Consider the following 15,270-nt stretch of genomic DNA (forward strand, 5'->3'; position numbering starts at 1 on the left):
AGGTTTTCGTGGTTATCCAGTTCATGTATCACGAATGCTTGTTAGTTCAATCAAAAAGTCCTGCAAGAAGGCAAATTACTCCCAATACTTGATCCAGGAGTTCCCTCGTCTTCTGTATTGGGTTCAAAATTACAAGGCTACGGAGTTGAATATTAATGGTAGTAAAACCAAAAATTGGGTCAGCTGTTCAACGACTGTTTTAAAAAAAATGAAAGTAAGATAAAATACTCATAAGAGTCAGTATAATTATTTTTGCAAGACACTATAAAATGAGAATCATTATTTTAGGATGCATGCGTAGACTAATATTCAAAATAAAATTAGTTTGTAAATCAAACATGTGCATATCACACAGAGCATGCTAAAACGAATTTTAACTAAGCTTAGCACAGCAAAAGCTGAGAGAAATTATATATTATAAAATTATTTAATACAGGCAACAGAGGATTAAAAATAAACACATGAATAACCATATTACGCAGTCTAAGCATACATATGTAATGGTAAACATTTGTTTTCGTAAATGTTTAGCAAGCAGAAGAATATCGACAATTTCACGCCAACTTGTGATTTATTGTAAACATTCTTCAGCCAATATGAAAAGTTCGCCTACTCTGGTGTTTTCGGAAGTATTTAATGCAAGGTGTGATTGCCTGTTACTTAGTGTAAATATTTTCCATTATTATTCCTTATATTCAACTGTCCCCTTAAAATTGTATAAGAATGGTGAATTTGGTGCATGGTTGAAAAACAGTGTCCCTACACGCAATTTACTTACTAATCAAATTGAGTAAGAATAGTATACCACAGTTTTTATAGTGTGAAATAATGGTAAATTCCACTATAATAAATGCTGTTTCAATTAAAAATATTTATTTAAAATTGTCGTTCATACTGTTTTTACTTTAATTAAAGGCCACACTGAAGTTTTTGTTTATTTTAAATTTTTTTCTGCTTGATTACTCGAAAAAAAGAACGAATACAATCGATAAATATGACCAAATAAATCTATTGCAAATTCGTGATTATGAAAATTATAAGATGCTGTTTCTAACGGAGTTTAATAAACCTGAAAAATTGTGATTAGGAAAATTATAATATTCTGCTTTTAACGAAGTTTAGCGAAACATTCTACTGACAATTAGTGATAAAGAAAATTGTAATATTTGCTTTTAATGGAGCTTAACATAACACTCTCCTAAAAGTTCGCTCTTTAGAAAATTATAATATGCAGCTTCAAGAAATGTCAACTAAAAATTCATAGTTTTATAAACAACAAAGCATTGTTTTAAGCAGCCTTCAAGAAATCTCTCTAATAATTTAAAATTTAGTGTACTATAAAATGCTATTTCTAGCTGATTTTAAAAACGAAAAATCAATTTAGTCGCAACGTCATATAAAATTTATCATGGCTTGCCTAATACAGTTAAAATCTAATAATAATACGAATAATAATCAAAGTCATAATTAAATACTGAAGAATATTTGTTGAAATGAAATAAAGAGAAATAAAATTATTTTAAGTGCATATTTTTCTCGAAATCTGAAAAATAAGTAGGGCACATCTGATCTTAAATTAGAAAGTTCTGCTGATTAAGGAAGAATTCAAATTTTGAATTAAATGTAAATCATTGGGAAAGCAATCAAAGAAAGTTTCCGAAAGCTTATCAGTCTTATACGCGATTAATTTTTAATTATTGGAATAAAGAAATTCTTACACCCTCTGAAAAAATATATTCTTACAATAGAACGAACAAAATAATTCAACTTTCTAACATTCTCATTAACGATTTTGAAGGAAATGTAGAGAGCAATTTATTTCTCCCGATTTTAAAATGTTAATCGACTTTTTTCATGTCTCCTATGATGAAGAAAAGTAAGAAAGAGTAATCTAAAACCAATTTACCCTTTTTTTATAAAAAAAATGTTACAAAAAATATTTTTTAGCTTATAGTGAAAGTTTCAATAAATTTTTTTATTTTTTTTATTTTGCGTAATGCGTATTTATTAGTTGAATTCAAAACATTTTTTTCCTAAACTGCATATTCATAGCAACTACAGCTCTATGAATGCTAGAAAACTTCCAAAAGTTTTTGAACGTTAATTAGCAACAGTTAAGGACTGAAAGCTTAAATATAACACAAAAATGAATGTGATCTAAAACTTAGAATTTGCTCCAATCCAGTACTATTAATTTTCTCACTGATTTTACTGGGAACCAAAGTGTTAAAAAACTAGTTTTAATGCGTTGAAAAATTAATCTCGAGGAAAGGCTATTAATTTTATTCGAACACTAAGCTAATTAATATTCGCGATGCTGTTATTAACATTTTTAATAAACTGGTTTACACGGAGAAAAACATTCCGGTAAAACTATCGCACTGTCCGGTAAAAACTTTTTAAGTAAAAAAGGAATTATATTCCTGGTTAATAAAACCATAATAAACCGAATTTAAACAATTCGTTCGGTAATTTTCGTTCATATGGTGCACTAGAATTCAAAGATGATAGTTCATAATTTAGTTTACAAAGATAATTTTAGAGATGATAGTTCGTAATTTAGTTTACGAAGAAAGTTTTAGAGATAATAGTTCGTAATTTAGTTTAGGAAGATAATTTTAGAGATGGTAGTTCGTAATTTAGTAAAAACATTCAATAAAAAAATGGCACCACTGAAAAGTAAATTTTAATGAGTAAATAGTAGTTATGTCATGCTTTAAGGTATCATGACAAAATTACTAAATTTCGCCACATTCACCAAATTTCATCACATATTAATTTATTATTAATTGTATCATTACCAAAGCATTTTTTTAAAAATTACCGAGGTTTTTGGCATTCCCATAGATCAGAAACACAGTAATTTTTGCCATATACTGGCAGTTTTGACCATACTTTGTTCTTTGTGAAGCTATAGAACAAAGTTAACCGATTTGAACAAAATAATGGGTAGGTATGGAATATGGTATAAATCAATGTTACATGATGTAGTTTGCCCGAAATTTCAAGCACACGTGAGACATTTCTAAGAATTATAAAATATAATTAATATTTTTTTCTAATAGCTTATTGTGTAATACAATGACAGAAAAAATCATCACTGGAAGATAAAACAATACCTAAAAAATTTAAGCTAAAAAAATGGACATTTCCCTTTTAATCAATTTGCTGAAAACCTAGACATAACAAAGAAATCGTAAATACTCGGTTGGTTTTAATGCTAAGTCATATCCTCTGAAAAGTAAATTGTATTTAAACAATACATTTGATAATTTTGCAGCTCATGTGACTTACCGCAAATTTCGGTTTTTAAAATTACTGTTGTTATTACTACACATTTAATCATAAAATAAAGGGTACAGACTGAAAAATAAATTTAACTGAATGAATGATTTTTATGCACTAGATCTTAAAATATTTATCAAATTTAATTGCATATTATGAAATAATGATTTATTATAAATTTTGCTAAAATATTAAAATCCTGCGGAACAACTACTGAGCTTTTACGTTTTCCCAGGAAGCTAGAAATTAAGTAAATTGTACCACATTGTGGTTGATTTGACCATTCTTTTTCCCCAGAGCAGTTGAAGTTTTGTATATTTTGTCAATATAGTGAAAAAAATGTTTCTTAATGTCTTTTTTTTTAGTTTAAATTACTTATTCAAGTTATCAGTTTCAAAGTGCATATTTGTGATTTGCACTCTTATTTAACAAGAAAATTTTTCATATTTTATTCATGGTTTTTATTCTATTTCCTATTTTCTATTTTATGCTTATTACACACTACGCTGATTAAAAACAACATCGCTGTTCATGTTTGATAAAATATTTTTAAAAAATTAAAAAAAAAAAATTCCTGCCAGATTATATAAGTTTCAGTGCCTTTTTAATGAAAAAAATCTGACCATTAAAAGCTCATTTAGATTATTTTTTGTGACGAAACAACACCGTTTTCAGTTTGTTGATATTGTAATGAAGCAAACGTGCTTTCAGTTTCTAACGATGACACAAATCGATTACCAATTTGATTTAATATTTCTTCACTAGAAAATTGATTGCATCAATCTGTTATTAGTCCTTAAAACATTTTTTTTATTAATTATGCGTCCAAAGATTAAGAAAACAAAAAGACGCTTGTCGTATTTTATAGGTTATTGATAAAAAAATATTTATTAATTATTAATGAATAGGTAATCAATTATAATCGAAAAATTATTTTTTTAGCTCATATTATATTTCTACAAAAAATTTATCTTACAAACAGAATATTTAGCGATAAATAAAATTCAAACTCTAGGATTTTATGTAGCTTAATGATCTAGTGAGTTGTTCTGACGTAGAAAGAAATTTAAAACTACTTTATGCAGAGCTTTCATCCTCATCAAAGTGAATAAATTTAATTAATAAAATTAATTAATACAAATAATGTATAAGATAAAAACTTAAAATCATATGATATATTATGTTCATATTACTTATAATGCAAATATATTTTAAATAATAAAATTATACTGAAAAAAAATCAGTGCTTTGAATTTTTTTAAATACATAGGAATCTATTCGAAAATTTGTATCAGTCGCCTCGTGTGAAATTACATAAGATCGCTGATCAAATGAAAATGCAGAACTATGTTTGCATTTTATATATATTGCGCATATACCGCAAATAATTTAAATAATTCTCATTTAATTCAAAAAATAATCAGTAGAAATACGCAAGAATCTACTGAAAATCTCTTATCAGTCATCTCATGTAAAATAAAATTAACCAATTAGAATTTCACTATTTTATAAAAAAATAAATTAAAAGTCTCTCTTATTACACAGAAGCGACTTTCATCTGGTTTACGGTTTGCGAGTATCTTTATGACGCTTTTTCTCAAAATTATGTGATCAAAAACACGTTTTTGGTAACGCATTTTCTGTCAAAAACAGAAAGCTTCAGAAAAATACAGAAAACTATTCGTAAGAGAATTAGTAATTAAACATAAATTAAATAATTAAAACTCCGCAAATTTCTTCTCATCTGGCACAAGCCTTAAATTACGGAGGACATTCATTCGAGTATAATTTGAAGCATTAAAACACCGTCAGAGAAAGTGCAATCTGATCTGACGACCAGCTTTTGACACAAAGAAATCAACCCCGACGGAAACTGGTAGACGAAGATTCTACCAGCAGCACCGAATTGCATTACTACCCACCACATAAAAGTCAAACTACTTTGAAATGTCTAAAAGAAGCATGCGCAGCATAAATGCCATGCTTACCCGGATTCTGTTTTCAAGAAACTCGGTTGTATGTGTTTGAACAAGAGATCCCAGTGTTTTTCCTTAATACTTTTTTTTAAACGTTTGTCATTGTAGACAAAATTAAAACCTTAATGGTCGAATTTATGGCTTGCACACAAACATGATTCGTGAAATTGATTCATATGCTTGTCAAAAAATTTTAATTATGTATCGAAACCTGAAATATCTTAGAATAAGATCTGAAAGCATAAAAAAATAATTAATATTCTTAAAATCTATTATTGCAATTGGGAATCTGGAATAAAGTGTAAAACAAAATTTTATGCTTTATAATAAATAACTTCGTTAGCAGATTACGCATTCGATGAACTGAATGACTAGAACGGTTACACTAATTTATATTTATTACAGTTAGATCAAATTACTCTCTTTAGTAAACGTGGCACTTAATTAATTATCACAATCTAATTAAGACATGCAATGACGTGCAAATATCTCCAGCCATTCTATTTTTTATAACTTTTTTCGTCTTTTGGCTGCTAAATTAGTGAAAAACTGATAACTTTTTCTTATTTATTTTTATGATCGAAAAGAAATATTATTTCATCATTATTATGCGTATAAATATCAAACTAAGGATCAACGTTTTCTGTTTAAATGTGTAGTCTGAAAATTAGATTTTTTTTATTTAATTAAAATTTTTTCCAAATGAACATAGATTGAAAAGTTAACATAAAAACTTAGAGAAATTCTATTCATACTTTGCAATCAAGTGCTTTGGCGCAGCATATAGCTTTATAACCATGGCAATCACGACAACTCAATCATGCCACTGAATATACGAAGAGTGTTTCTGATGTACAAATATGGAGAAGGGAGCTGCAATGGCTCAGAGGATAGAGCGTTTACCTTCCTATGAAGTGACCCGGAGGTGGCTGGTCAATACGAATTCCACATTCTGCTTGCACCGTCCACAGTGCTGACGTGAAATATCCTCAGTGGTAGACGGATCATGGGTTAGAGTCTCCTTGCCATCAGGCTTACCGTGGGAGGTTCTCGAGGTCTTCTTCTCCATGAAATTTGATCGCTGGTTAGTTCCATCAAAAAAAGTCCTCGACGAAGGCAAATTTCTCCCAATACCTGATATAGGAATTCCCTCGTCTTCTGGATTGGGTTCAAAATTACAAGGCTGCGTAGTTGAACATTAGTAGTCGTAAACCCAAACCATTGGATCGGCTAGTCAACGACGATTGAAAAAAATATGGAGAAGGGTCAAAGAAATTGTAAGGATAGAGGATTGTGCAGCAATTCTATGACCAAAAAAATATTCTTTTGCCTATCTGGAATAGAAATAACTATTTCTATCTTTATGCTCTGTAGCAAATATTATTGAAACTTGATTTCAAATTTTGCCAGAAATAGCAGTTTTACAAAATGTAACTATTTAAGGGCCAGTTTGGTGAGCTAGTTGCCAAATCATAATTTGTCATAATAAATTTGTATGCGAAGTTTGGAAACTCAATGCATAGAGAAATTTTTTAAAGTTTTCTTTGGAAACTAGTCAGCTTACGCAGAAGAGTTGGTCAAAAAATTGAATTTCGCAACGCTGTAAAAATGTTGTTTTTATAATAAGAATAAAAACTGCATAAAAATTTTAAAATTGGTAAATATCTTCCAACTTCTGAAATAAACATGCTTCAGCTTGTTTAACTTGTTTGATATGAACAACCTAAATAAATCATATTCCAATCAATATATTTTTTTCAAAAGTTTGCGCGCAAGTTTTACTGCGTATCTCTTCGCTTATTATGGTACATCAGAAAAATCTAGAACTCACCACATGAAGATGATTGCACATTGAGTTCAATCTACACTTTTCCCAACTAACCAACCCAAATTTTGGAGAAGTATTTACATTATATTTATTAGCTACATACAAAGATTTTTATAAGACTTCAATTTCTTGATTTTCTGCATCTATATTTACTACACATTTAAAGTGTGATGTTTTGGAGAATGGAGGCATAACTGAGCCAGACTTTAATGTTGCTCGGATTTATCCATCTCTAGCTTTATGTTCACATATTTTATTCAAAGCTTCCATCACAAGTTTGAAGCAGCTTTCTATACCCTGGAAGTGATAAAGAGATTTTGATATTTCTCTAATGCGTAGCGTCAAAATTTAATGTGTGATTTAATACCATCGTCACTCAAATCTTGCAGTATCGGGAAAGGATATACCACACAAGAATTCCAATTAATGATTTCAAAGTAATTTAAAGGTTGAAAATTTTCTTTGGTAAAACAAAATTTCTAATAGTCTTCTTAGTTGGGACGGTTTGTCTTGCTTTTAACCCTTTCGCGACGAGTTTTTTTATTTTATTATTACAGCAATTTTGATAGCATAAACTATGAGAAGGGTATCATTTTGTACGGTAGCGCCATCTATGTTCTGTGAATGAAAATACCTTCAAAAATATTGGCAGGACTGGTGAGAAAGTCTCCCATTAGACAGGGAAGGATTTCTGTCCCAAAATAGTTTTTTTAAATTTGCTTGGGACGTATGTGTCCCGTTAGGTGCGAAAGGGTTAAGGTTCTTTTTTATACAACCTAAGGACTAGGTTGTGACCAGTTATCCGTCTGGAATAGGACAATTGGACAGAATCCGATTTGCCAAGTCTTCGGAACTATGCTCCAAGGACATTGCATTTTAAAATGTAGTGCAGATATGGTTGGTTGATAGAAATTTGTTGGATTATTACCAAATTTCGTATTACCGAAGACAAACTTTCCAGCTTCGGATTATTCTGAAATTAAGTGGAGTTCTTGCGTGGTGTAACTTCCCTCAATGCTGCAAGACTTGAATGGAGATGATTTAAATGACACTTCAATTCCGGCACTATGCGAATTAGAGAAATACCAGATTTTCTCCATCACTGCCAGGATTTGGAAAAATGAGTCAAACTTGTGACAGGGACTTCGAACAAAATAAGTGAACATGAAGCAAACTATGGATATATCGGAGCAACGTTAAGATCTGTGTTAATTCTCATTTCTTTAAAAAACCAGATTTTAAATTTGTAGTGCATGTAAAAATGGAAGCTTATCAATGCAGGAAGCCAAACAATCCTACTTACTCTATTGGAAATATTTGTACATAGTTGTAACTATAATCTTAAAACCACATAAAAAAAACTAGATACTTGGTTGGGTAGAGTGTTGGAGGAACTCCATTCGTAACCATCCTTACGTGGTGAGTTCTAGTTCGTAAAACTGGTAAAAACGTGTCCCTTTCTAAAACGTTGTAAAAATATAAGAATTTAATTATTTAACAGAACATAATTTATTTACGTCATTTAAACTATCTAATAAGCATTAAAAGCTGAAGCGCATTTGTGTCAGAAGATTTAGAGCAATCTTAAAAATATAAAAAAACACGTGATTTCATCAGGTTTTCAATAATTTCAAATGCCTTGTGTGAACGGAAAGTATTAAATGAGTTTAAAAAATTTTATGCTATTTTTATTCTTATTGTTCAACTTTTCCGCCCTAAAGCGTTCCGAAATTGAAAAATTAATTTGTTTGGATCCACTCTATATCACGCAGGTCTAAAAGGTTTTATATCATATTTAACTAAATAAGTTTAAACATTTAAATTTAAAATTTAAAGGAACTCGGATGAAAAAATAATGAAAAATAAAAATACTAAAATATCACTTCATTGAATTTGATTTCTGAAGAAAAAAAATATTTTAAAATTTTATTGCATTACGTTTTGTAGGTAATTTAATACTGTTTAAATTAAATAAAATAATAACTTATAGTTCCTTTTGAAAATTTAAATCTTTTATTAAGGAAACATTTTTATTTTAGTTTAACTGAATCGAAAAAAGTATACAAAGATATGACTAGATGTAAGAAAACAAATCTTCCATTGAACCAAATGCAATAAAGCCAATTTTAATCTATTCAATGTCTGTTATGTTCACTACAGTTAGTAGTACTAAATATGACTGGCATATATTGTACTTAATATATTGCGCACAATTAGGAACAACATCGAGTCGCTTATCATTTAGCATTTACCATAATTGAAACGCTGCATACTCAATAATTGGAAAGGTATGATATAAATTCTACAGCGAGGGCATTCCATAAGCATATATATGCACATTTGTTTCAGAGTTGCATGTTGAAAACAGATGCTGTGCTAGTAATCATAATAGAGTAATTGAGTTAGCAATTGTTTGAATTTATGATAGAAATATTATTCAATTACTTAATACTATATTCCCAAAATAATTATCATGAATTACTTTAACAAAAATCAATGAAAGTCAGTGAGAAAAAAAACCTAAACAAGAAAAATAACTTTTTATCTAATGATCACGATAATGATAAAACAATTGTGGTAAAATTACTCTACTTTACTGTATTTTTGTTGAAAATAAGAGACATAATTCTGGTAAATAAAACCAAAATATACGGTCTATAAATCATTCATTTTGCATTGTTTTCGCTCATATAATAACGGTTTAGTGGAAATTCTGGTCTGGAAATTTTTAGTTCCTATTACTCCACATTTAGTAAAAAATACAAAACTGAAAAGTAAATTTAATCGAATGAATAGTTTTTATGTCATGTTATAAGGTATCATGGTAAAATTATCAAATTTACCAGATTTTATAATATATTATCAAACCATATTTTGTTCTTTATTTTACCAAACCAAAGTGCTTCGGTGAAAATTGAATAATAATTCCTTGTGATTTATTATTTTAAAGCAGCTAAGTTAAAAGTTGACTTTATTTCCCTCAAAATTATTGAATTAAGATTCGATTGCGTGAACTTATGTAAGAGTTTTGAAATATTTTCAGATTGTCCATTTCTGTAGAAACGTGAAATTTTCTAACCAACTTCAAAACTTTTATTTTACATTTTAGTTCTATAATGCGTAACACTTATTACTTTGTTATATTTATTTACTCTTGTCTATATCTATTCTTTCATATAATAAATTTCATATAATATATTACAAAGGAGAATGAAAAAAAATCTGTATATTATTGACATTTTTTCTTGTTTATTCGTCTATTAGTTTATAAGGAAAAATGGTGTATTTCATTCATGTCAATATGAATTTGATTCAACATTGAAATAAATAAAAGAACAAGAAAAATGAAAAAAATTAAAATATTTCATAATTTACTTTGCAAAATGTCTTTCTGTTTTCATTAGTAAGCGACATCCTTTACAAATTAAGATCTAAACAATTCATGGAACTAAAAAAAAGACAACATATGAGCAAACGATTACAAAAAACTTTGTAAATTCAATTGAAAATAATTAAAGAAAATGATATTTTATTCATCTGACTAATAGTTAATCTTTTTGTCGTAGAGTGGCGCGTAAAACGTTTGGGCCAACCTGTTGCCATTTTTGAGAGCATTCATTAAAAACGAGTCCTCATGCTCCAGCATTAGCCTGAAAACTCTGTGATAAATATATTACAAATAATGGCTTAAAATATTATCTTTGAAAACCATTGTTGCATCATCAAATATAATATACTATAACAGTTGGATTAAATTTTGAAGAGAAAAGTTTGTACATCATTCTTGCAATAAATCTGAAATATTATTTACGCTTCGAGGGAAAAATTTCATAAATGTCTATTTTGTAACAATGACAAAAACAATTTTTAAAATGAAATGCCATACAAAAGCATTTACTATGGAAAGTTTAATATAATATGCTTTAATGCACCTAGAGTGATGTTGAAATAAAGATAGGACGCAGCAATTACTATTTAATACCGCTGACGTTCGAAAAGTTAATATTATAACCCAGAGTAAAAATAATGAATCTCATAAAATATCATTCTAGAGCTTAAGTACGTGTTGCAAAGCTTTCTGACGTTATTAAATGCCAAACGTAAAGATGCTAATTAAAATGAAGCACTTGATTAAAATAGTGTTTTGCTAAATAATGGAAGATTCGTGATAAAAGAAAGTTATTCAGAATTAAAAAAATATATAATGCAATTAAATTATGTAATGTAAACATCTTCATTACAGTCTGTAAAAAATATGGTCAAAACTACCAGAATATGGTAAAACTTACAAGGTTTCTGGTTCTATGGGAACACCAAAAAAGACCGTAACTTTCGCAATAACTTCTGGCAAAACTAACAATAATATATGGTTTTGTGACCATGATGTATGGTAGAAAGCAAATGTCACAAAAACCATTTATTCCGGTATAGGGTTTTGTATTTTACTAAACTTTTGATACCGGAATTTCCGGTAAACTGTTACCTTACGAACAATGACGTTACCAAATGGATGGTTTAAATACAGTATATTATTAGTTTTATAGCCAGAGTTATGGGTTTTTTTACTCGGCATTTATTACCATTAAAATACGGTGATTTTGCCAGGATTTTTTTTCGCAGTGAAATACTAACAAAAGTCATGAAGTTGGTATTATTGCAGAAAATTGCAATTAAAAATGAATTTTGAAAATGATTTCATTTGTAAATTATGCTACCGATATTTCTTTTGAAAGAAGTTGAAGACAAAATTAGATAATAAGCGTGCTATAGTTGATAGATTAGAGACCTCATTTTGAATAAGAAAGCTCCGCGCTCCTGCCATTTACTACTTCTTCTTCTTCTTTTTCAGCATGACAGCCCCTTGCGGGCCTTGGCTGCCTCAACCACGAGTAGCCTCCAACGCCTCCTATCCATGGTGACTTTTTTCCAGTTGTTAATCTTTATTACTTTGAGATTTTTAGTATTGTCATCGAGCCATCTAGTCTGGAGGTCTTCCTCTTACCATTTACTACAGAGGATGCGAAAAGCAAAAACGTATGCAACATTTGAACATGTACGAGGTATTACAGGCTAAATCTCTTTATTATTATTGTACATTAAATGTTATTTACACAGTCAATGTTAACATTAGTTCGTGTTAGAAATCAGAATTATGACATGCCAATAAATTTCTTTGATTGCGTAAAAGCCGAAATTTGCTGAAACATTTTCTCAGAGACCAGAATTTTGCTTGAAGTCATAGACAAGATATTTTTATAAAGCAGAATCTAGCATCTACTCTTTTTTTCTTTATTTGTAAAATTAATCTTACCTGTTCAAAATAAATTTAACACGGAAAAATATTTTTAAATAGCTTCATATTTTGTGATAAATAAATAAATTTTATGAAATGAGTAAATAACAAAGTCATAATAACTCTACTTGATACATTTACTAAATTACTTGTGCCATTGCAATAAGAATAAATCGTTAATTTTTTATTAAATAATAGTTTTCTAGCCAAGAAATTATTAATAGTAGAAGTTTTGCTACTAGTCTTACAATCGGGGGCCCCTCGCATACGTGGCAATTTTAAAATAAACCATTATAGATGAAAACATATCAAGAACATAAAGGTAAACAAAGTTTTAATAATCGAAAATGATGTCTTTGAAAGCAAGGACAAAAGAATATTATTTAGTAGCCAGAAACGAGTTTCAGCGAAACTGAACGCAATTTATCACCAAGGCTAAGGGGCTTCTCTACTCCGCAAAACCCGTGGCGTAATACCTACCAGAATTGATTATGGAAAATTCTAAAAATTCGAATGATGTCAAAATTAATGATAAAAATAACTTGAATTTAGGTTCAAAAACTAATATTTAAGTTAGAAAAAAATGAAAATGATATCAAAATCGGAGAAATCACTACTAAGGAAGGCAGATATGAAAAAAAATCACTGAAGCGTGCTCAGGTACAACTTTAAGGTTTCCTTATAATTGTTAAATATTTCAATTTCTCTAGCAGGTTTTGATATTTTCAGTACCATCTCTCTCAATTACATTTTGATAGCAGTTTGATTTGGTTCTTTGATTTTAATAATAATAATTTGCAGCCTACTGTTACAAAATTCGAGCAGAAACAAAATCAAATCAATAAAGTATATGGATTTTGGCAATAATTTAGATATTAACTTGATTTTTGAAAATGATTCAAAATAATATATATACGTATATGAAGGTGCTTTCAGAAACGGTACACATTTCAGCTGTCATACTTTTAGATTTCTTAATAAATGATAAAACTTAATTTAGAAAGTTATCTACAAAAAAAGTTACACTATGATAAACCAATCTAACTTGAATTAAAATAAACCACAATTGATTTTGTTCAAGTAAAGTCCAATCGCTACGAAACTTTAATTGTCCCCTACATCAATTCGGATCCACCCACACCTTCTTTTACTTATACTTTTTTTTGTTACAGAAAACTCTTAACAACCTAACCACGACGTTCGATAACGGAATTGGAGTGATTCAGATCAAACGGATAGAGGGACCATAAGATCTCCTCCCTGATTAGCTAGAATCATTACCTTTTGCCTTATGTGGCTCTAGGCTGAAAATTATCTTCTCCGAAATTCCGAAGAAAGAAACTGAACAGACTTTTGCATTCTGAAAGTAGTTGAACTACAGTTAACGTTACTTCCTGGAGTTTATCTAAAATCGCTTCAAGCTATCAATCTGCCCCAGAACTACTGAGTTACCATACTTGCATATATTGATTCATCAGTTGCTGATGGCTTACCTTTCTCATTTTCCCTTTCTTTATTTCTTTTTTCAACTTAGGAGGAAATTGCTTTGGAATGAGATTCAATAGATTTTTCTTATCTGCTAAATAGAAAACTAACAATAACTATAGATATCTATATATTTTTTTGCCTTTTTTTTAATTTTGGAATATTTGAGTTTTACCTGACTAAAATGATATTTCACTTTACTTCGAAGTTAAGAAGTAACCGAGCAAAACAAATTTTTTATTTAAATGTTGCGATACTCACAATTTATTAAGCAGCTTCTAAACTTGTATAACAAGCCGACCAGGACTTTGTAGGGGTCAGGGAACGAGCCTTGCATCAGAAAGGTTCTCGGTTTGAATCCCGTACAAGGCATGCATGTTCTTTCATTCTCTGTACTATCAGTCCTTATTGTGGGAGCAACGTTTGCCCGCATAATACGGCGACCCTGAAAAAGTGGCCAACAAATCTGCCCTAATATAATTCTGAATTGTTGACTGTCAACCCAGGTGGGCATTGGAAAAAAAACTTGCATAACAAATGTTAGGATTTTAGACATGGAAAAGCCATTAATTACAACGAACTTTAAATACGTTAAAAAAAAGTTATGGAAACATGGGCACGAAAAATCGACTATAAACAATTTATATTCTTGTATTGAAAAGCTGTATTTCTTGCATGCTATACTTTTTTGAAACTTCTTGTGCTACAAGGATATAACCAGTAGTATTTTAGATCCAACTTTAATTTCGTCAGAAAATTTATGCTTTTAATAATAACTATTGATTATAATTGCGCTTTTTTTTACAACTAACGTTTCTCATGAATTATGTATCTAGTAGATTAAAACAAAGGATTTTTGTGCAGGGTGTCTCGAAATTCCCACACTCTAAAGAAAATAAATTGACATTTCTACATAAAAACAGATTTTCACAGGAAAAACTGTTTAAAGAAATCATACAATATTTTCCTGCTTTTATCCGTTATCCCCGCTCTGTAAAAAATTTCCGTGTTCTCTGCATATTTAACGATTTAAAGCTGTTTTACTTGCAAAACGGTTTTTCTCTGTTTTTCATCTTTACAATAAACGAATTATAACCATTAGTTCAAATACTAGTTTCTATCCTTTATACTCACAGTGCGATAACTCTAACTTTTTTCAAATAATTTTATGATTCTTTTCTTTACTTGATTTCTTTGTTTTATTTTTACCTTTTCAGCAATTATTCTTAGTTTTGAACAACGCATAAGTTAAATTGCGATTCAATTTTTTTGTTGAAATGTTACTCTACCTGATTGTTATATTCCTTTGGATTTAATTTTTTTGTGAGTTAAGTTGGCAGAGATTTTTATACGAGTTATAGTTTTAGACGTTTTTACACTTAAATGTCATTTCAATAAGTTAG

The sequence above is a fragment of the Parasteatoda tepidariorum genome, chromosome 1 (genome assembly GCF_043381705.1).
Source record: "Parasteatoda tepidariorum isolate YZ-2023 chromosome 1, CAS_Ptep_4.0, whole genome shotgun sequence".
Lineage (NCBI taxonomy): Eukaryota > Metazoa > Arthropoda > Arachnida > Araneae > Theridiidae > Parasteatoda > Parasteatoda tepidariorum.